The following is a 23,125-nucleotide window of genomic DNA, read 5'->3' as shown; positions in this document are numbered from 1 at the left end:
CTGTTCATTCCTAGATTGGTGCAGCATTGATAAGAAACCAGGGAAGACTTTCCCTGCTGATTTGAGGGAGTCTCTGAAGTATAAATTGTTCATTACTCTACACTTAGTATTACTAAAAGATTACTTCTTATTTTATGATCTTATAATTCACGCTATCATTTTAGCCCTTAATTAAAAAGGAGTTAGGAAAACACGCACATATTCATTATGGGGGGGGGGAAGGATTTTAATTCTATTTACATGAAATTGTATTTTTTTTTAATGGGAGCGGAACTTAGATGAGGGAAGAACGCTGGAAACTATTTGAAAATATACCTCGAGCAATGAGCCCTCCTAGACCAGACACTTAATAGCCTGAGAAGTGGAGGAAAGGCTCTTGGAGGTCCTGGCCTGGGCCCTGTAGTTTTACATTAGCAAAGCTAAGCCTCCAGGAGCTGGGATTTTTGTTTGTCTTTTTTAGCCACAAAGCTTGCAACTTGCTGTTTGTGTCTGATGAATGACATGAAGAAGGCGAGGTTTCCATAGATGCCTTGGTTGGAGTGAAAACTTAACAAATATAATTGCACTCAAATGGCTCAGCATAAGCAATTACCTCTAATTACTGGGAGTTTCTCTCTCCCTTCTAATGAACAGTACCAAGGGAGGGGAGCTTATCTCTGGGCACCAATTTAATTTCAGAGTTCATGGGAAGAGCTGCTTCTGCCTGAAAGGTTTTGATGAATTTGCATGTTCTCCAGCTCCATCCTAGCGAGGAATCACTGTCGTCTTTATCCAGCCTGCCCAGGTCCGTCCTCTGGGGCGTGTTCTAGTTCCTACTACTCTTTGCAAAGCCAAGTAGCTCAGAAAGCGCCTGTGATCAGTTACAAGCACTGTGCTGTGTTTTCTGGAAGGCAGCAAGATTTAGCCTCTGAGGACTTCAATGAAGACACATCACCAGTCAGAGGTACTTGGTGTGTGTGTGGTGTGTGTGTGTGTGTGTGTGTGTGTGTGTGTGTGTGTGTGTGTGTGTGTTTCTTCCAGCACTCAACACAGAGGCCGGCCAATGTATGATGAGTTTCCTGAAAGAAAGATCAATATAATTTTGTTTTGTTTTGTTTTGTTCTGAGACAGGGTTTCTCTGTGTAGCCTTGGCTGTCCTCAACTCCCTTTGTAGACCAGGCTGGCCTCGAACTCACAGAGATCTGTTTGTCTCTTCCTTCCACAGTGCTGGGTGCTGGGATTACAGGCATGTGTGCCACCAGGCCCAGCAAGATCAATGCGATTTTTAATTTGTGTTTGGATTTGAGAATTTGGGCCTTCGTCCTCTCCTCCTCCTCCTCTCCTCCTCCTCTTCTTGTTGTACATGGGGAGAAGAGACTGTGCTTCTTGGTTAGAATAATTGGACACATTAAAACTGCTTGGAAACAATGACATATAGAATTGTCTACTGTAACAACCACCACCACCAAAGCCACCCCCGGCCGTGGTGGAGGAGTGCTGTGAGTTTTGAGGCACCGTTCCTCTCTGCCCAAGGCCCCTGGGTATTTTGTCATCAGATTCTTTATCAACATAATTTTAAACTTCCCTAACCTCCTGCTTATGGCCCAAGAAAAACAATCTTACACTTGACTCACAAGCCAAGGTAGAAACCTTCGGATTCTAAGTGTCTCGTCAGTGGGGCTAGTTGTTTGGCTGCATTTTTGTGTTTTGACACAAAGCAGGAGAGTCAGGAAGTGGTTAAGAGCACTGGCAGCTTCTGCAGAAGACCCGGGTTCTAGTCCCAGCACCCACAAGGCAGCTCACACCATCTGTGACTCCAGTTCCAGGGGATCTGACGCCACCTTCTGGCCTTTCTGAGCACTGTGTGCACATGGTACACTGCCATACATGCTAGCAAAGCACCCATACACGTAAGATAAAAATGAATACATCATTAAAAGTAAAGCAAAACAAAAGGAAAAAGAAAGCTAAACCACAGCGGAAAACTTGGGTTGAAACACAGCTGTTCTCTGTGACGCTGAGTTAATGAACTTTCCTGAGTTCCTTCTTTGACAATGCCAGGGACAATAGCTAAACACCAGATGTCATAGGAGGGGATGGACACTTATAAAGTTTTTAGGTGACACTTGGAGCATGGTGTGTGAGTATCAGGCAGTGGGTGCCATAGAAGGTGCAAGTGCTGAGATGTGGTCTCCTTAGGAAGCACTTCAGAATATCAACGGATGTGGGGCATTGTTCCAGAAAACCGCACAGGAGAGTGACTGCCAACAATGTGTGTAAAAGGAAAACATTTAAAACACCATGGTGACTGAATTTTATTGTCCCCCCATGAGAGAGAACGGTGGCCTGTTGGATGAAAGAAGAGGAAATTCAGGGAGGGGATGCTACCGTTCAGGATGGTGCTTTCCAACCTCGGTTCGTGGTAGAACTTGAGGGCGCAGCATTTGTACAAATTGAGGGTCCAGGATTCTATATTTCTGAAAAATTACCAACAGAATCTACACAGACTGACAAGGAGAAGGAGACAAGGAAACGTGGGGGTGCTGGGATCTGTGGTGGGAACTCGGCAGGCAGAACTGTGGGGATGTCACTAGGGGTTACTGCGTCTTGCTGGTGTGACCCCTGCAGGTACCGCAGCCTCCATCAGCCCACTGGTGATGGCCTCCACTGCACTGAGTGGGAACAGCTCGTGTCCCCAAGGGAAGGAGCCACCCTTGCCAGTCACTTCCTTTTCACTTTAAGAGGAGACTGTTAGTACACACCACTCTGTCTTAAGGTTTTTTTTTCTTTTCTTACTTTTCTTTTTACTTTTTTGTTTGTTTGTTTGTTTCTTCACTTGTTTTAAGGCAGGGTCTCATTGCATAGGCCACGATGGCTGGAAAGGCATGATCCTTCTGCCTCAGCCCTCCAGTGCTAGCCCGCAGCTGTGTGGCCACCTCCAGCACGCTGTACCGTATTCTTATGACTGCTCATCTATCTGTGTATCTATCATCTATTTTATCATCTTTCTATACGTAGCATCTATCAATCCATCTCTATCTATCTATCCGCCTGTCTGCCATCAATCATCTACCTATGTCTTCTATCTATTATCAATCTATCTCTATGCATCTATGTATCTATCTCTCTGTCTTTTATCTGTCTGTCCCTATTTACCTGTTATCTATCTATCTATCTATCTATCTATCTATCTATCTATCAGTCTCTTCTATGTATTATCAATCTATATCTATCTATCCCCAATTATCTGCCATCTATCTGTCTTCTACCATCTATCTATATTTTCTATGTGTTATCATTCTTATCTATCATCTATCTATCTATTATCTATCCCTATTACCTGTCATCTGTCTGTCTATTATCTGTCTCTCTGTCTCTGTCTGCCATCTAAACTATCTCTGGAGCAATCATCTCGTCATTCTAAGTCTTTGGCAGTGGATTTTTGTGGATACTTAAAAAAAAAAAAAAAAAAAGAAAGAACACTAACACCCCTGGCAATTAGTTCTGTGAAGCCATTACCTTTTCAAATTGTTGAAGTACTTTGATGCCATGAAACAGGAATGGAAAAAGGAAGGTTCAGCTTGGCAGGAGGGCACATGAGTCAGTGGAAGTTTGCACGTTTGCAAGGCTGAGCTAGCTTCTGGGTCCTTCTAAGCGAAACGGACAGGGTTAAAAATGAATCGTCTCACTTCCTAGGATCAGGTGCCTTACCAGCGGGAGCCAGGGTTTCCTCAAAACTTGACTAAAATCCAAACTCTTTTGTACAGGAGAAACCTTGGTTAAGGCGGGAATCTGACTCTGTGACCACCCACTTCAAGAACGTCAGAAAGAGTGAGGGAATGTGGGAAGATGTGGCAGTTGAGAACTCTGTGTCTTTTGAAATTTGCTTTTGTCAACCACCATCCAGGATGGAGGCGTTTCCCTTGGTCCTCAGTGTCTCCATCGGACCCTCCTATAATGCATGTCTCTAACCAAAGCCACCACGACCACATCTTTAACTAGCTTTTGTTTCCTCCTTAGGTTGCCAGTGTTTGAGATTCCTGCCTCTATACAAACCTGCCATGAAGTTTTACATTGTTTCTTAAAGGTCACCTTGCAGGTAGGTCATCCTTGGAGCATTTAACTTGTGACCACAGCAAATCTTTTGTGTCAACATTGAAATAGGAAATTGTGTTAGCATCAGGCAAGGGGACACGCCTGGCTCCCTCTTTTAAAAGCTGCCCAGCTGTGTGGCATCCTTTCAAACTCACCATTGCTTTGTGCAGGCACTTGAGAAACCATTCCCTTGTAAGATGGAGTCTCACTCTGTGGCCCAGGCTCCCCTGGGACTTACCGCCTCCTATTTCAGCCCTCGGCACATGTCCCATGCCTGGCTGCTCATCACTAACTTTTCCCCCCAAGACGGAGGTTTTTTTTATGTGGCCTTGGCTGTCGTAGACTTGCTTTGTAGAGTCTGGGCTGGCCTTGAACTCATAGAGATCCGCCTGCCTCTGCCTCCCCAGTGCTGAGACTAGAGGTGTGCGCCACCGAGCCTGGCCTCATCACTAATTTTTAAAAAAATGTTGTTCGTGCCTAATGGGCACACAATAAAATTACACACTGTTTTGGGCCCAATTAATTTTTCATGGTCACAGTCAAATAATATGCACTTCACTCGGTTTTACAGACTGCTTCCTCTGCCAGACTGGAGATCCCATTTCCTAGCTGTGTAGTACAGTGGCTACTTGGTGATTTTTTTTTTTTCAGTACTATAGCAAATGGCATTTCCCATCATAACCAACACAAATGGTCTCACCTGTTATATACAACCATATTGGCTTGGGAAAAGTTGGAAGTTTTTATTTATTAGTCTGTTTATTTATTTCTGTGTCTTGTTTTATGTCTGGCTTTAGTTACCTGTTCTGGAATGTTACAAACAATAGGATTGTAGCAGTTGTCATGACTTTACCTTGACTTTATACTCAGATTTTTGTTTCTCTCTGTCTCTGTCTCTCTGTCTCTCTGTCTCTTCTCTCTATGTGTGTGTGTGGGGGGGGGGGAAGAGGCACAGACTGGCTTCTGGTATTGCCATTTTAAGCATGGTGCTATCTCCTGCTTATTTTTCCAAGTGACACTTGTCTTTTTGTAGCTGTGCCTGTGTTCACCCTTGTTTAGTTAAGTAGCCATGTAACCAAAGAGACACAGTGGGTATGGCACTTTGGGACTTCTGAGCCTGGCTCACCCCTGACATAATAGTTTCTATTGGTGGCAATGACGTAAGAGCAACCAACAATATTGTCATGACAAGGAATGGACACTTCTTGCCAATAGCTGGCTCTAACTGGCAGGGACTGTGAGTGAGCCTCCTTGGAAGCCAACTGCTCTGGCTCCAGTCTAGTTGGGGTGATTGGATGCCAGCATGATGACTTTGCTGCACCCCCTGAACTACTCTTCATCCTGCTAAGTCACTCCTGATTCCTCGGCCCACGGAAACCTCTGTAAACTATCGAATGCCTGTTGTTTGGGGTAGGGTAATTGGCTACACAGAAGTTAACTTCAAAGAATCCATGGCAGCTGTGGGGTTGAAGACAGGACTCCTAGGTGCACGGAGCCCTGTGTTCCATCCCCAGCATCACTGGATAAACAGGTAAATAAGCTGGTTTGAATGGTTAAGGCAAGTGTCACACTGACTGTAACACTTAGGAGAGGATCAACGTTTTCCCCTTTAATCTGTTATCTGGATCATGTTACCCACGCTGGTCTTGAACTAGTAACATGAGCTCAAATGAGCCTCTCTCTTCAGTAGGTGGATTTGAACCTACATGTCACTGTTTAAATTATTATTTTAATAAACTCTGTGGGGTTTTTTTTTCTGCTTTTGTTTTTTGTTTTTTCCAGGCATGGTGGCGCACTCCTTTAATCCCAGCACCCAGGAGGCAGAGGCAGGGTGATCTCTGTGAGTTCGAGGCCAGCCTGGTCTACACGGAGGGTGCCAGCCTGGTCTACACAGAGGGTGCCAGCCTGGTCTACATGGAGGGTGCCAGGCCAGCCTGGTCTACACAGAGGGTGCCAGCCTGGTCTACACAGAGGGTGCCAGCCTGGTCTACACAGAGGGTGCCAGCCTGGTCTATACAGAAGGTGCCAGGCCAGTCAGGGCTACATAGTGAGAACTTGAATAAAAACAAATACAACAAAACTCCTTGGTTTTGTAGTCTAGCTCCTGCTTTGGAATTTTGTGTATGACAATCACCAAGATCACCTTGTGCCTTTTTCTTTACTAAAATAAGGCTATCAGTGGTACTTTCATAAAGTTATATGTTTTCCCCCTATACTTAGAATTTTAAAAAGAAGGAAAAAAAAAAGAATTAAAAAAGAAACATGTACCTCTTAGAAGCTAAAGGAACTTCTGTCATGAGATAGGGCCTTTGGGCTGAGCCTATTTGGATAATCCTCTTAAGTCCCTTCAGAGCTAACTGTCTATCCAGTTTCCCACTGAATCAACTTTTAGTTCTGCTAAACCTTAAAGTCAGTTAGAAAGTGTTTATGAAGTTGCTGTTCATGGTATTGACCCATCTTTTCCCTTTTTTGCAAATTTTATAATTTTCACAAAACTGGTTGAAATAAGATGAATACAAGACGAATTAGCAGAATTAAGCATGCAAGGGGAGGGGTGTATTTGTTTTAGAAAATAGTGTGCGTGTGTGCCTGTGCGCATGCAAGTACGCGCGCGTGTGCACGTGTGTGTGTGTGTGTGTGTGTGTGTGTGTGTGTGTGTGTGTGTGTGTTGATGCAGTACCCAATGAAGCCAGAAGAGGGCATCAGATCCCCTGGGACTGGAATTACAGCTGTTTATGAGCCATCATGTGAATGCTGGGAAATGAGCTCTGTTCCTTTGGGAAAGCAGCAACCACTCTTAACATCACTGGGCCAGCTGGGGGTGATGACAATTCCCTGAATAGTAAGACCTCGTCCAGAGGAATGACTCACTACTTCACCCAAGTCGTGATATATTCAACACAGAGCAGAAAGACTCTAAGGAATTTGATTAGTGGAATACTAGAAAACCTTGAAGCTAAGGTATTAAAGAAACACACTCGCTCCCCCCAAAGAAATAATGCTTTGTTGTTGATGGCTAAAGGAGGCTGTGTGGGAGCACTCAGGCCCTGACGAAACGGCTGTGTGGGAGCACTCAGGCCCTGACAAAATGGCTGTGTGGGAGCACTCAGGCCCTGACAAAATGGCTGTGTGGGAGCACTCAGGCCCTGACAAAATGGCTGTGTGGGAGCACTCAGGCCCTGACAAAATGGCTGTGTGTGTGATAGCTGTCACCCTTACCAGGATCAGGTAGCAAAGTAAAAGGAAAGTTGATTGTATTAACAGGGATGAGCAAGTATTTCATTTTATATACTTCTCCCATCCCTAATCCCTGGAGAATGCATTCTAAGAACCGTATGAATGCCAAAGAATCACAGGCAGTCCCAAAATCTAAAGTTATTATATGTACATGCTATGATACAATTTAATTCATAAGTCAGGCACAATGAAAGACTAGTGGTGGCCAATACTACACTAAGCAGGACAATGCACGGTAACAGAAACTATGTGGACGTGATTTCTGTGTGTGTGTGTGTGTGTGTGTGTGTACATGCATATCTGTCTGTCTGTCTATCATCTATCTATCTATCTATCTATCTATCTATCTATCTATCTATCTATTTTCTGTCTGCCTATCTAATATTTCAATATCTCTTTCTGTTTTACGCCCAGCCTTCTCCCTGGGCCTGAACGGACATGTTTGCGTGGTAAGATGAAGCATTGTGAAGACACAGACATTTAATGTTAGGTGACCGGGTAAGGCAACATGGCCGCGAGTGCCAGGAAACAGCAGCAGTCTGAGGGCAGAGGTGACAGCAAAGCCATTAGAGAGGCAGAGCACACAGTGCGGATGTGCTGCGAGAGGGACCGTTTGGGTGGGACAAGGCAAGATAGTGCACCATTTCATCTGCCACTCAGAACACCTCGTAATTTAAAACTGACAAACCATTTACCTCCAGAACTTTCCATTCAGTGTTTTAGGGTCTCTGGACCGAGAGTAAATGAAACTACAGAAAGCAAAAGCAAAAGTGACCACTGTGTCCCTTTACTGGAATTGTGGCGCTTGCCCTCTCCCGCCATTATCAGGATTCCACCCACAGCCCCACGCCTGCCACAGCTTCCGTCCCCCCTCATTGCGCTCTCTGACATCTCGGCAGGTGTGAAGTAAAGGCTTCCCTTGGCCTCTGACGTTTAGAGCTATTCTTTATGGAACGGCTTGACCCTTCTGCACTTTGCTGCTTGCTCAGCACTCGCAGCCACATGCAGAGGGGCTTTTTGACAGTTGCTCCAAATTTTCCCTTTCTTAAGACATGTCTTAAAAATTCTACGTAAGGAGGGGTTCAGTTCAGACGCACATTTCGACCCCACCGACTTGTAATCAATCAGCTCTTGGTGAGGCCTCTGCTCAGCTGCTACCCTGCATCCCACGATGTAGAACTCCGCGTGAACTTCCCGGTGGGTCACACACTGCAGAGACCCCCTTAACCCTGCAGGGCCTTCTCAGTCATGTCCTGTGACAGCCCCTTCCCCTGCCAAAACAGAAAAGTCAGGAGAGACTGCCACCTTCCTGCCCCGTCAACTTCAACCAGCTCACTGGCAGCTGGGGACATGGATGGATGTGTCACTGTTTCCCAGTGAGGTCAGAGTTCCCTGAGGCTGGACTTTCTGGGGCAGATGTCTTTGAAGGCGCTCCCCGCCCCCACCAGCATCTCTCTCTGTCTTTCTGTCTCTGTCTCTCTCTGTCTCTCTGTCTCTGTCTCTGTCTCTCTCTGTGTCTCTGTCTCTGTCTTTGTCTCTGTGTCTCTGTCTCTGTCTCTCTGTCTCTCTCTGTGTCTCTGTCTCTGTCTTTGTCTCTGTGTCTCTGTCTCTGTCTCTGTGTCTCTGTCTCTCTGTCTCTCCCCACCCCCATCTCATTTTTTGTTGTTTTTATTGTTGTCATCTTCCATTTTTTGCCCACAGAGGAAATGCAACGCCTTCTTCTTTGTTGAGTGTACGCCTAAAGATACGAGCCACGGAGGTCCCTGCTCGTGACATCTGAGACAATCTCAGAGTTGTTTGCCTCTTACCAGTCTACATCAACGGATGGTTTTAAATATATATCGGCAATGCAGGGTTCTCATCACCATCACAGTAAACGAAAACTAAAAGTGCAGCTGCTTCCATCCAACACGGACTTTAGATGCTGACACTCGGCAGGGCGTAGGGCCTCTCTGCTTCCTCTTTGCCCTGTGACCCTCAGCCTGACCAGCGTGCCTTGTGAGGAGCTTTCCTTGTTAAAGATGCTGCCCCCTGCACACTGTGTTACATGGTTTCTTCTGCAAATAAATATTTCCTTGTTCAGGTTCAAAACACTTACCTCATTATTGGCTATTGATATACTTTACCCATCAATGAAGAAGTCTTTGGAGAAGACCATGTGAGTGGCTCTCCAAGTCACAGGGACACTGGTCAGGAAGGATGTGATTTGTCACCAAACCAGAGGTCAGAACTTCGACCTCAGTCAGTCTAGCCCCCCGTCACTGTCGGACAAGTGTTCTTGCATGTGCGGGGGCGTGGGTACTGACCTTCTCCTGGCTTCCATCCTGGGACAATGGGATGGTAATTGCAGTACCCATTTACTTCCTGGGCTTGCTTTCTAAAATATCCAATGGGATAGCATACTCAATGTGTTTTATGAAGTAAAAATATCAGAGGATATTAAAAGCCTCCCGGTCCCTGCCCTTGTGGAGGTATGTGGTGACATGTGACCATCATCTATGTCCTGTGTTCACAGATCATGGGGAAGGCTCCAGTGATCTCCCCAGCAGGGCTGTCAGCATCATGGGTGTGACAGACCCACCCACCCTGCTCCGTGTTTCAATGCCTTTCGTTGGCGTGAACCTGTGCTCCCGACCACGGCGTAGGAAAGGCTGTCACCAGATGCCTGGCTATTAAATCCCCACCGACTCTGATTCGGCCTCTGGCTTCTCCACACACATTCTGTCTGCTCCAGTGTTATCGTTTGCAGCACATTCCATTGTGTTTGCCTCTCAACTCCAGCATTTTCAATTTCAGTTTCCTTTCCAGGTTCTCTCCTCACTTACTGGGATAAAACTTCCCTTGTAAGTTTTCCATCCATCAAGTCATCTGGCTTTTTCTCCACTAACTAATAAAATCCTTACAAACATGGCAATGCGTTGGACCCTCGTATCTGTCTGCTCACTGTTGCTCTCTCCTGGAAGGGACGTAAGACTTTGCGTGCTACATCATCCCCCATTGCTTTGTAGTCTTACAGAACTGACAGTGCTCTCAACACTGAAGTCCACAGCATCCCTTGTGAGGTGGTGCTTGCATCTGTGCCTTGTGCAGTGCTCTTCTTAGTTAGGGAATTGAGAGATTTCTGAATACATCCATGGGCTGAGTATCCCTGTTCTTATATTTGTTCTGTGTCTAGTTCATTTTATATTAAAAAATGATTTTATTTCATGTATATGGGTGTTTTGCGTGCATGTATGTCTGTGCACCAGGTGCATGCAGTGCTCACAGAGGCCAGAAGAGGGCGTTGAGTCTCCTGTTACTAGAGTCATAGGTGGTTGTGAGCCGCCATGTGGGTGCTGGGAATTGAACCTGGGTCCTCTCTGCAAGAACAGCCAGTGCTCTTAACCACCAACTTGTATCTCCAGTGCCCTCAAATACGTTTCATTGATCTTGCTAAATCTCTAGTCCACAGCACACACATGCCACTTAAAATGGCAGCTCTAGTCAAAATGAATTCTCCCATCACAAAAGGGGTGGAGAAATGTGCCCACTCTTGTTGCTGGTTCGGAGGAAATACACAGATAACCTGCGCTTGTGTGTGGTTTTGGATCAAGGCCCATTGATTTGTAAGGTCATGTCTGCCAGATGAGCAGGATGAAAATGTCACTTCCCTGGGGTGATTTTGTGTGAACACCCCTCAGTTACCAGTGTGTGAAACATGGATCAACACATGCTATGTCTCCTAGGCCTTCAGGGGCCAGAACGGTTAGTTCCTGTGCATATGGCTTTTGTCCTCAGTGTGTGATGCACACTGATGTCACAGTGGCATGCCTTTGCCTTGTGATCCCCATGTCTTACATGTGTGCTTTGTTTTTACACTAGGATAGCTTCCCCATGGCTAAGTCACTCAGTGGACACACAGTGTCTAGGCCAGCACCGAGCCTTCCTCTCCCTAGCATCTTATACACAGCGGATTGTTTGTCTATTTGAGTAACCAGAGTAGTTTCTAGAGCTGTCCTAAAACTGAGGGCAGTAGCCTCCATCTGCTGTATCATTAGCAAGCCTGAGTCCAGAAAACACTGAACACAGTTAAAGATGTGTGCCTCGTAAGCGCCAAAGGCAGGCATCAGCTATTATTTGGATCCGATGCATCTTCAAAGTCCTGCGCCTTGAAGTTTGGTCCCCAGCGTACTAGGAGGCAGTGGGACCTTTAAGGGGTTGGATCTAGGGAGGAAGTTAGGTCGGAGAGCATGCCCTTGAAGGGGAACTGGGACTCTGGCTCCTTCGCTAGCTCTCGGCTTCCTGGCTGCTCTGAAGTGAGCAGATCCTCCTTGCTGGGATGAACTGTGATGTCACAGACTCAAAGGCTCCAGACTATGGGCCTAAGCCTTGGAATCCATGTGCCCAAATAAGTCTTTCCCTGCTTAAAGATGAGTTATCTCAGAGCCCTACTGTCAACACAGAGAGCCGACAAGCAGGGAAAGAGGTCAGATGGTGGTGGTGGTGGTGGGGATGTTTCCTTTATGGTGGGGACTTAGACTCCAAGACGCAGTGCCGCTGACCCTAGTTGCAAGCAGGGGACCTCAGCAGCCTCTCTGGCTCTCTCACGTTGTGCATAAAGCCTCTGCATGTTCAGACACTAGCTAGCACACAGCGTGTGCGAGCACCTCCCCCACTAAGAGAACCTTCGGCAGTTGCCATCCTCCGGGGAAGATGCTTCCACAGCTCCGCCTGAGCACAAAGACGTTCTCAGATCCCAACCCTCCTTCACGCTGAGCTGCAAACATGCCCGGGAGGTATGGATTGAACAGAAAATTGGCTGTACCTGCGAGGAGCAGCGCTTGGGGTGGTTAGAATAAATCCACCCCCTACCCAACCCTGCCTGATGATGGGCATGAGATGCAGAGTAAAAAAAGCGTTTCCAGGGTTTGCAGTGGTTTGGAGCTCAAGGCCTTGCCTGAGTTAACGCTCGCTAGCGGTGTGTTTTCCTTCCATCTGCCGTATGTCGGGCAAGGGGCCTGGTGATGGGGTTACCGCATTGGGTAACTGCTATGGGGACTGCTGTGGCCGCTTTGGATGATGGAGGTCCCGGGGTTGATGGGCGTTGGCTGCGGGGTGTGGGATATCTGCCGCACATGGCCTGTGGGCTCAGCTGAGGCAGTACCGTCTCGTCGCTCATGCAGGAAATGCATGCCTGTGGCATGCAAGCAGGAAGTCTGTTGTTCCTCCTTAGCTGTTTGCTCTTCTCAGGAAGGGCACAGTGGAGACAGACAAGCCAGAGAGACTTCCTAGATAGAGTGCCGGAGAATGGTGCCAGTTCTCCAGCCACCGACCTAAGCGCGGACCTCACCTGAATTTTTAAAAATTCAAATAAAACATCTGATGCAAATACAGCCGTGCCTGTTGGCCAGATTCACGCCGCGTCTCAAAATGAATCCCCAAGCCCGCTGCCATTTACCTTTGCTTTAGAAACAGGGAAATGGTCCTTCCTTTCCTTTCTTTACTTTTATTTGACTATTACAGAGGGAAATTAAAGTGTGTGGAACACAGAGATTAAATTATAGTCCAGTACAATGAACTTCTCTTTTCAGAAAGTCAAACGCTGTTTGCATTTAAGTCGATGTGTTCCTCTGGGGTCCTTATGGAGAGTTTACCCTTTTTTCCTCATATACTCTTCAAATTAAAGCGTCCTCACTTAATTCAACTTCAGTCATTTTCCTTTTGTGCCGACAGTGCTATTACAGCAATCAGGCTCTCTGAGAGGAAAATGGGCCGTGCATTTTAAAAGACAGTTTAGAGTTCACAAAGAATGACTTCTATTACCAAAAAGAATAACATCCAAGCGCTTGGTGGTGGCAATGAAGATCTGATTCTGCTTAAAGTGGCGCACGAGCCACTAGGATTAGAGCCAGGGCCCTTTGGTTTATTGCTTTAAACATCCTCTGGCTATTTAGTGAGCTTTTCATCCATTTCTACTTATTTTCTGATTGAAATCATTATTCTAAAAATGTACGCAGAGGGAGCGGGCTTGCTATGCAGTAGCTCCACCGCCCTGGTCTGAAATATCACGTGACCACGCTGTCTCGTAAGATAGAGAGGTTTTATCCTCCAATAACTAGTGTGTGTCAAAGAGAAACAGAGTCAGACAGCCATTGCTGCAAGAAAGACGTTTTGTGTGATGCTGTCACCACAGCGGCAAAACCACGCTAGACTCTAAATGCAGCAAAGACAGCAGGATGTTTACATTAGAAACTTGTAAGATGTGATATCAGAAGGGGAGGCGTCAACGGCAGGGAGTTGGCTCGGCGCTCATGAGCACTGGCTGCTCTTGCTGAGTACCTGGGTTTGCTTCCCAGCATCCACAGGGCGGCTCACAACCATCTGTGACTCCAGCTCCGTGGGATCTGGCGCCCTCTTCCTGGCTCCATGGGCACTGCATGCACGCAGGTGTGCCTATATGCGTACACACATGCGCACATAAATATGCTTTAATTAAGAAGTAAATAAAGTATATGCCGGCTGGAAACCCTTATGGGCGGTGCCTGTTGCTCTCATGACGTCATCTGGTCAGAGCTGTAGAGCGTAGAGCTTTACTGCTCCGGAGAAGGAGCAGGTTGGTAAAGGAGCTCATGACTATACAGCTGAGAATCCTCCTGGCCACCCTGGTAGACCTTGTGATGAGATTTGTCACTTATGAGTCACAGAATTAACATGACGTCAAGGTCAACCTGCCCCAGCCAAATGTATAGTCACACTGGTGGATATTCTAAGCTCACCAAGCTCAAATTTGCTGTTGTATTTCTGTCTTAGGCTAGACGTTGAACTTAATGGCCCTGGGTTTAAAAACTGAATTATTCTGTTAACAGTTAATTATTAGAAACTGAAGTTCTTGTCTTGGGGCAATTTCAGTCATATTTAAGAAATACTCTGAATGTTAGATTTTTCTTCCTAAGCTAAAATTTGCTGGCTTATCTAATTAATTATTATGAGGAGTTTCCCACATTCTAGGTGTGAGGACTGTGTGTTGTTGTTGTGTGTGTGTATATGTGTGTGATGTGGTGTGTGTGTATAGGTAGTAGTGTGTGTGGTATGTGTAGGTATGTGTGATGTGTGTGTATGTGTGTTGTGTTGTATGTGTGGGGTGTATGTGTCTGTGCCTGTGATGTGTGTGGTGTGCATGCGTGGTGTGTGGGAATGTTGTGTATGGGTGTGTGTGTGTTGTGATATGTATGGATGTGTCTGTGTATGTGTGGTGTGTGTGTGGTATGTGTGTATGTGTGTTGTGGTGTGTGTGTGTTGTGTATGGATGTATTGTTGTGTGTGAGTGTTGTGAATGGGTGTGTGTGTGTTGTGATGTGGTGTGTATGTGGTATGTGTGCTGTGTGTGGTATGTGTGTGTGTATGTGGTATGGGTGTATGTGGCATATGTGTGATGTGTGTGATACGTATGTGTGTGATGTGTATGTGTGCGTGTGTGTATGTGTGTGTGTGTGTGGTATGTGTGTATTGTATGTGTGGTGTGGTGTGTGTGTGTGTTGTGTATGAATGTATTGTTGTATGTGAGTGTTGTGAATGGGTGTGTGTGTATTGTATGTGTGGTGCGGTGTGTGTGTGTGGTGTGATGTGGTGTGTATGTGGTATGTGTGCTGTGTGTGTGGTATGCTGTGTGTGTGGTGTGGGTGTGTGTGGCATGTGTGTGATACGTATGTGTGTGATGTGTATGTGTGCGTGTGTGTATGTGTGTGTGTGTGGTATGTGTGTATTGTATGTGTGGTGTGGTGTGTGTGTGTGTTGTGTATGGATGTATTGTTGTGTGTGAGTGTTGTGAATGGGTGTGTGTGTATTGTATGTGTGGTGCGGTGTGTGTGTGTGGTGTGATGTGGTGTGTATGTGGTATGTGTGCTGTGTGTGTGGTATGCTGTGTGTGTGGTGTGGGTGTGTGTGGCATGTGTGTGATACGTATGTGTGTGATGTGTATGTGTGCGTGTGTGTATGTGGTGTGGTGTGTGTGTGTGTGTGTGCATGCACTCGCATGTGCTGTGGGGTGTGCTCACTGAGAGTGGAATGACAGACAAAGAAAAAGCTGTGAGGAGACACAATGAGGAAAGTAGCACAGAACAGAGGAGGTGGCCTTTGAGCCAAGACCTGAATGAGGTGAAAGCTGCCAGGCACGTATGGCCACACTGACTGTATTTTCCTGCTATAAAACAGTGTTTTGTACTTTGGCATTTAATTAGGGCACTGGCTTTCTCAGACAGTTCTGCTTTATTCATTCATCTCTTAGTTCTCAGGCTCTCTGTTGATTCCACAGTCAGGAGGAGAAAGACCACTGACCCAAGTCATCATGGCCAAAACAATTAAAGCAAGTGATTAATTACAGCAAGTTTTAAAAATTCATGTATATAGGCTGCTTCCCCCTAAGGTGGGGCTCCAGAGGTCAACACTGGATGTGAGGAAGACAAGGTTTTATAGTTCAGGGGATTTGGGGGACAAAAAGGTGGGGTTACTGGAGCAGAATGTAAGCATAACAAGTTAACCCTTCCTGAAACAAAGACATGGCTGGAGGTGCACACAACAGGGTAATCATAGTCATAGCAAGGTAGTCATAACACCAGGGTAGTCACAGTCATAGCAAGGTAGTCATAACACCAGGGTAGTCACAGTCATAGCAAGGTAGTCATAACACCAGGGTAGTCACAGTCATAGCAAGGTAGTCATAACACCAGGGTAGTCACAGTCATAGCAAGGTAGTCATAACAACAGGGTAGTCAGTCATAGTCATAACAGTGTAGTCATGGGTGTTCATATAACCTTTTGAAACAATGGAAGGGTTGCAAGATGGTTATTAACAACCCTTTGAAACAAAATTATGGTTGCCATTTCCTGGAACAGGCGGTGCAGAACCATTTGTAGCTAAGGTTAGAGGTGGAGCAGAGCCCAACCCTTGAGAAACAGAGGTTTAATCATAAGCAGGATGAACCTGGTTTGTCTTTACTGTAAGATGGTTTTCAAGCCCAAGATGGAGGCAGGCTGATTCATCACCTCCACACAGCATGTGACACACCAGCCATTTCATATTGAGGACAGTGAGGCTCAGTTTGTCCCCTTTTTGTTCCTTCCCCAGGCTCTTCTCTTATATTTGTGTTAATTACACTTTAGCCAACTAGACACAAGCCTACGCAAATCTGGGAAGAGAGACTCTCAGTTGGGGAGCTGCCTCCATCATATTATGACCTGAGCATGTCTCTGGGCCATTTTTCTGATTAACAATTGTTGTGGGAGGGCCCAGCCCACTGTGGGTAGTGTGACCCCTGGGCAGGAGGTCCTGGGTGCTATAAGAAAGCAGGCTGAGCAAGCCAGTAAGCAGCTCCCCTCCATGGCCTCTGCATCAGCTCCTGCCCTAAGGTTCCTGCCCTGTTTGAGTTCCTGTCCCAGCTCCCTTCAGTGATGAACTATGGATGTGGAAGTGTAAGCTGAATAAACCCTTTCCTCCCCAGTGCTCATCACAGCAACAGAAAACCAACTGGAATGACATACAGATCTTTTTCTATTTTGCTCTTTGCTTTTGGATACTGTACCATGCGGTCTTTAAGTAATCCGTAATATGGTGGAAATACTCCCAACCTTACCTAATCCTGCCCCTATATTGCTTATCCACATTTTATAGGTGAAGAATCTCACAGAGGCTAGTCCTAAGGCCCCTGCTTTATTTGAAGAAAACTTCCTGGCCAACTAACCTACTAGTCACTTATATTACTATATGGTGGTGAGTAACATTTTAAAATTTGGGGTGCTAGGGCTTAGCAAATACTTTGCCCAGTAACACAGTCTTGCACCTTGTGAATTCCTTCCACCATATTTTCTGACTTTACCCTCCCTCTTTTCTGTCCTCTGTTGGGATTTTGTCCTATCACCTTTTCTTTCATCCTTAATCTAGGGAGCCAATGCTTCACCTCAACTCTATGGGTGGTTAGCCCTAGAATTTAACACACACTAAAAAAAATATCCAATGATAAACAGCGTTTAAATCCTGCTCCTGAAATCCAGAATATTTTAGCTCTCACCTCCCCCTCACCATCTGCCAAGTTACAACTGTCTGGGAGTTCATACGGCCCTAGATTTCAGCTGAAAAATTAGTCCACGTGGTATGGTCTCTAGAGCCAGCATTCACTGTGAGGTATCAGGAAATTTATCCCACATGCTGTGGGATACACTTCTAGCTATTTCATGCTCTCCTCTGGCATGTGGGGACAGTGTCCACAGTGTGCCTGCCATCAATGGCTTCCATAGTTTTAATTTCCTATGATATCCTTGCTTTGTCATTATTGTGGAATATATTCAGCATGTATGTCTGTGTGCCACATACGTGCAGTGTCTGCGGAGGGCAGAGGTGTGGGTCCGCTGGAGCAGGAGTTAAAGATGGTTTTGAGCTGCCCTGTGGGTGCTGAGAATCCAACCCGGGTCCTCTGCAAGGGCAGCCAGTGCTCCTAACCACAGAGCCGTCTCTCCAGCCCCCCCTCCTGTTACACTCTTCACCGTGTTTGCCTCCACTTTTCTGGTGTCATGGGATGGGATGTCACAGGGTTATGTTTGCCACCAAGGTTGCCTGTTGCTAATTCCTCCCCCTCTTCTTCCTCTGCCTCCTCCTCCTCTGTTTCTTATACTTACCCGCCTGTACTAACATTTCAGAGTTATAATAACAAATTACCCTAGGGTAAGCGATTTAACTGACAGAAATATATTATCTCACAGATCCGGAGTCTTCAAGTCTGAAATCAAGGTGTAGTGCCAGGAAGAACCACGCCAGGAAGAACCACACTGAAGCCATTTTGAATAGGGAGGTAAACAAAGTTTAAGTTCCCAAGACCTCCTTGGATGAGCAACATTCTGGTTAGCAAGTTAAGACTTGAATGCTGGGCAGGTCACCCTATCACAGCTGAGCAAACCAACCAATGAAGCATACCCCAAAGCAGTGTTCCTGGGACAATCCCCTATGCCTGAATCCTCATTGGTGGAAAGTGTAACCGTAACTTGGCACAGGTAATTGTGGGTTTTGAGCTTAAAAGTTGTATAGCATTCTGGTTGGGAGGGCTGTGGTGTGGGTGTGCTGCAGTTCAGCTCCGAAGTCTGTTCTGTTTCCCTGATAAACCAGGAGCAGATAATTACAATAAACCTTTATTTTCTGTATTGACCTGGTGCTTGAGGTGTGTTGGATCTGAGTGGACCCCATAACAGTAGCAGGTTTGATTTCTCCCAACTTCTGTCTCCTCGCTTGCTCTGCAGAAGGTCACCTTCGCGTGGTGTGCTTGTGCCGATTAGCGTTGACACAGCAGAATCTGGCGTCTCATAGGAGATGAGCCGATAGTGCGCCTGTGAAGGAGTTTCTAGGCTGAGTTAATTAAGGCGAGGAGACCCACCTTAAGCGGAGGTGGTGCCATGCTGCAGGCTGGCGACCTGCGCTGAGTGAAGAGGAGAATGCGAGCTGAGCACTGCCTTTGGCTTCAGTCATCCCCTGCTTCCCAACTACAGGAGCAGGGTCACCAACTGTCCTAAACTCCCAGCCATGATGGACCGCACCCTCACACTCCAAGTCAGAGCAAGCCCTTCCTTGTTACACTTTTGCTAGTTTTGGTTGTTGTTGTTGTTGTTGTTGTAGCAACAAGAAAAGTAAATACTGTAATCTTCACTTAGGTTTTCCTCTGTGAGTGCCTGTCATGGTTGCGCATCTTCTTCCAAGGTCAGAGAACCCTGAATACCTCATTCTAATTTTATGCCCTTTTTGAAGGCCCCAACTCCTAATCTCCAGTCCTACTCTGAAGTATTTGGAGTTAGGACTTTAAGATTTGGATCACGGGGGGAATATTATTCTGCCCCGAATCTATTCGTATGTTCCATTGAATAAATACGCCTTTCCCAGCGGCAGCTGTTCAGCCTGTTTAGCTTTCAGTCCTGTCATATCCAGCGCTCCTACAACATCTTCTTAAGACCCAAGGTAATCATCTCGGCCTCTATTTTGTGTATCCAAATCGGCACCGGAAGTCCTTAGGCTTCATCACGGTAGAACGGCCCAGAACATGGCGAGTGCATTCCTTGGCCCTTGGAAAAATCTCTCTGCACCACACTATTGAAACTCTTGGATTTCTTATCTGAAATTTCCAGCACATGTTTTTTTTTTCCATAAACCATCACAAAAGCAATAGCAGAGGGCTTTTTAGTAGAACTCCGGATGGTCACAGGGTGACATTCTAATTTGATCATTTTCAATCATGAAATATATGTTTTCATCATTGGAGAAGCAACTGATATACTGACATAAAAGTCATAGAACTTGGGAGATTGCCTTGGCTCTGATCCCCATGGATGTTTCCTGCAGCCTTAAACATGTGTTACTGTTTGTCCGCTTTATCCGTCCTGTCTCTTCTACAACAGAAATAAATAACTCTGTGAAGCCCAGGCGCCCCGTCCCCACCCCCACCCCCACCTTCTCCCTGCCTCTCTCCCTCCCTCTCCTTCCTCTCCCTCCACAACACTTTAAAGGTTTTAAAGACATGGTCTCATATACCCAAGGCTGACCCTGATCTGGTCCCTAAGTACCAGACTGTCACTTGTGTTGGGGTTTAGGATTACAGACCTGAGCCACCACACCCAGTGTGTCTGTGCTTCCTGTTGGGGAGCCACTGCAAAAGGGCTACCGGCAGTCTGGGTGGACAAACGTCCTGTCCTGTTCACTGTCGTCAAGGCATCTAGAGGCGACCCATGCGTCTCCTTCTCTTTCTTTGCCTTCACCACAGAAAGGGGAACTGAGAGACATTTTTTTAAAATTCACCCTGTGTTTTGTTTATGGCTTCAGGAATGTTTAAGATGATCAAAAGTGGAAATTGCAGCTTTTCACATAACCTGGCAGCTGGAGTAGTTAAAGAAAAAAGAAAGCAGAGAAATGGATCAGAGAAACACAGGGACTGTGAATTAGACCCACAGGCTTGGAGGGCATCAAAGCCCATTCCCAGACTCTTTTACAAGGGGGAACCATGAGCTATGCAGGTTTTCACTGCTGCCATTTAGCAGGTCAGAGCTACACTTTCAGGGTTTCAGCAGGGTTGGCTGTTGGGCAGCTGTGGGCGGACCTCCATGAGCTCGGGTTTTGCCTGCTCTGCCTTTCAGGAGCACATCCATCAGCAATTTCTGTCACCGGAGTATTTAGCATCTTTAGATCTGAAAAGCAGATCTAACCCGGCCACTCTCAAGAATTTTAGTTGTATTCGCAGCTGAAACTCACTTAAATACCACGGGCCACGGAGAGAAAGGCACGTAAAAGATGGGTCTCTAATCTCTACCCGGAGTCCGGTGACCATCTGCCAGCTACATCATCACTGTCCCAGAGTCAGGTGACCATCTGATAACTGTGTCATCACTGTCCCAGAGTCAGGTGACCATCTGCCAGCTGCACCATCACTGTCCTACTGATGGCTCTTGGGAGTGAAGGGAATATTAGGCAGTTAATGATTTTAGTAACAGTAAATGTGCTTGCATGAGTGTGTGTGTGTGTGTGTGTGTGTGTGTGTGTGTGTGTGTGTGTGTACATGTGCTTTTAACTTCCTGACTCTTCTGTGTCTGTTTCACTCTCATGAGCTTCTGGAAATCACAGTTGATTTCACATTCTGGAAGGATTGATGCATCCAAGTTTTGGTGTGAATTTATTGTCCTCTTGTCTGTCACCCTCCAGGTGCACTTGTCCCTCAGTGTTGGTGGAGACTGGTTTCTGTAAAATCCCATCTATCACTAACTATTCAAACCCTCCTGTGGCCCAGGCTCCTTCAGAAAACAGTGGAGTGTTCTCACAGAGCATGCCAGTACTCCCACACACATTAAATCATCTCCAGGGGACTCATGACAACATGAGCCTCACAAACATTTGTTCCACCGTGCGGCTTAGAAAATGTTGACAAGATTAAAAAGGCCTCGAGGTATTCAGTGCAGATACAATTTTTCTTCCAACCTGTTTACTTCCATCTAAAGATATAAAGGTCCGGCTGCAAACATCGTATAACATATTTAGAAGAATGTTCAAGACTGTATGCTATTGCTGAAAAACTCTTTGTTTTAAATCCCCCAAAGAAAACATCTCACACACACACACACACACACACACACACACACACACACACACATGTTAAGCTTCATTCACAACAAGAAAAATAAAGCCCTTGCAGGAAGATTGAAGAAACTACTAAAAAGCAAGAATTTATACTTTGCCCAAGACAAATTAATTCAGAGAGATTTCATTTTGAAAGCATTCTGTGCTTTCTGCATGACTTAGCAAGGAAGAAATGACCAAGCCAGAGGTTGAGCTTGCCGCTCACGAACCGGGTGCCCTTGTCTCTTGTTTTATGAAGTCAGGCTTGAAGCTCAGTCTGTCTGTGCCCAGCAGTGGTTCATCCAGACCCAGTGTTTGTGACCTTTACATCACGCTAAGCCATCTGCAGTCAGGGAGCTCAGCCTTGCTGATTCTAGACACAGGCTATTGATTGGCGAAGCACTGCCATCACAATTAATCACGGGATAATTATTCATGGGGCACCTTCCCTTTGTCTCCTACTCCTTGGGACCCTGTGGAGTACCCTTTGTCTGTCCTATAGCTAATGCTACTGTGGTTGAGAAAATGTACTGTTTGCATTAGGCATGAAACAATGAGCTGGCTGTGCAAATCGATATTTTTAATACAATGCTGTTGCAAAGATGAAGCTTCCCCCTTAGACTCACAGTATAGGAAGATCCATGTGGATATAAATTATTTAAGAGGGTTTCAATCTAAAAGGAGACCAAATGAACTGAGGGAGAAAGTGTTGACAGTCAAAGGAATTCACAAATCTACTGAGGCAATGTTTTTGAAATATGGTAGCAAAGCAGACTAGAAAAGCTTACTTGTGTTTGTCCTATTTTGTTCCGTGTTGCTGTGATAAAGCACTGACTAAGACGTTGCCATCGAGGCTACCAGGGCAGGAAGTCAGAGCAGGAGCCTGGAGGCAGGAACTGGAGCAGGGACCGTGGAGAGGTGCTGCTCGCTGGCTTGCTCCTCTTGGCTTGCTCAGCTGTCTTCTGCAGCCCAGGCCTGCCTGCTCTGGGGTGATGCTGCCCATAGTGAGTGGGCCCTCCTCCGCCAGTGAGCAATAGGCCAATCAGATGGAAGCGATTCCTCAAGCTGATGTTCCCTCACCCCAGATGTTGCCATCACATACAAGGAATGGGATGGAAGGTAAAAATAAGGGGCCATTCTTCATGCTGGGCTCCCACAGAGATTTCTATGTCCCATCCAGCAGGACCAGTAATTACGGGGTCGATAGGGGAACCATACCTGTGAGATGGGACTGAAAAGAGAGAGCTGAGACCAAGTAGAACTCCTATCAAGGTCTGTTTATTGAATCGAAAGCAAAAGCTTATATAGGGTGGAAGCAGGAGCCAAGCAGTAGGGGAGGGGTCTGAGAATGCCTCCAGATGATCCCAGCAGGGGAACATCCTGTGGTTCATCTCGAAACAATTCCTATCTTATCTTAGCTAACTATCTCTTGGAAAGTCCTGAGCTAACCTGTTAAATAACATCTGCAGGGGGTGAAAGGAGGAAGTTATGCAGAGGCTGAAAGGAGGAAGTTTAGCTTTGGAACGGGGCATCAGTATTTTGCCAGTAGACTCTTTTGGCCTTGAATGACCCTGGGTTGGCTCCGGACATTTCTATGCACCCCACATGTATTTCTTACTTTTTATTATATTTACTCATTAGCTCATCAGTCTTTACATTCATCACTCAAGAGACCTTTGCAGAGTGCTTGCTTGCCTTGTG

The 23,125-nt window shown here is 46.2% G+C and overlaps 1 long non-coding RNA gene across 1 annotated transcript; it reads left to right on the top strand.

The window, feature by feature from the left end:
* The first annotated feature begins 835 nt into the window (after window positions 1–835).
* On the top strand, window positions 836–6,108 carry LOC311586571. The gene is made up of 3 exons (XR_014775586.1): window positions 836–943; window positions 4,000–4,078; window positions 5,857–6,108. It is a non-coding gene; the product is annotated as an uncharacterized lncRNA (long non-coding RNA).
* Window positions 6,109–23,125: the final 17,017 nt, after the last annotated feature.

The sequence above is a fragment of the Acomys minous genome (genome assembly GCF_964271855.1).
Source record: "Acomys minous genome assembly, chromosome: 16".
Classification (NCBI taxonomy): domain Eukaryota; kingdom Metazoa; phylum Chordata; class Mammalia; order Rodentia; family Muridae; genus Acomys; species Acomys minous.
Note: the sequence above shows the minus strand (reverse complement) of the source record. Positions and strands in the feature narration are given on the sequence as shown.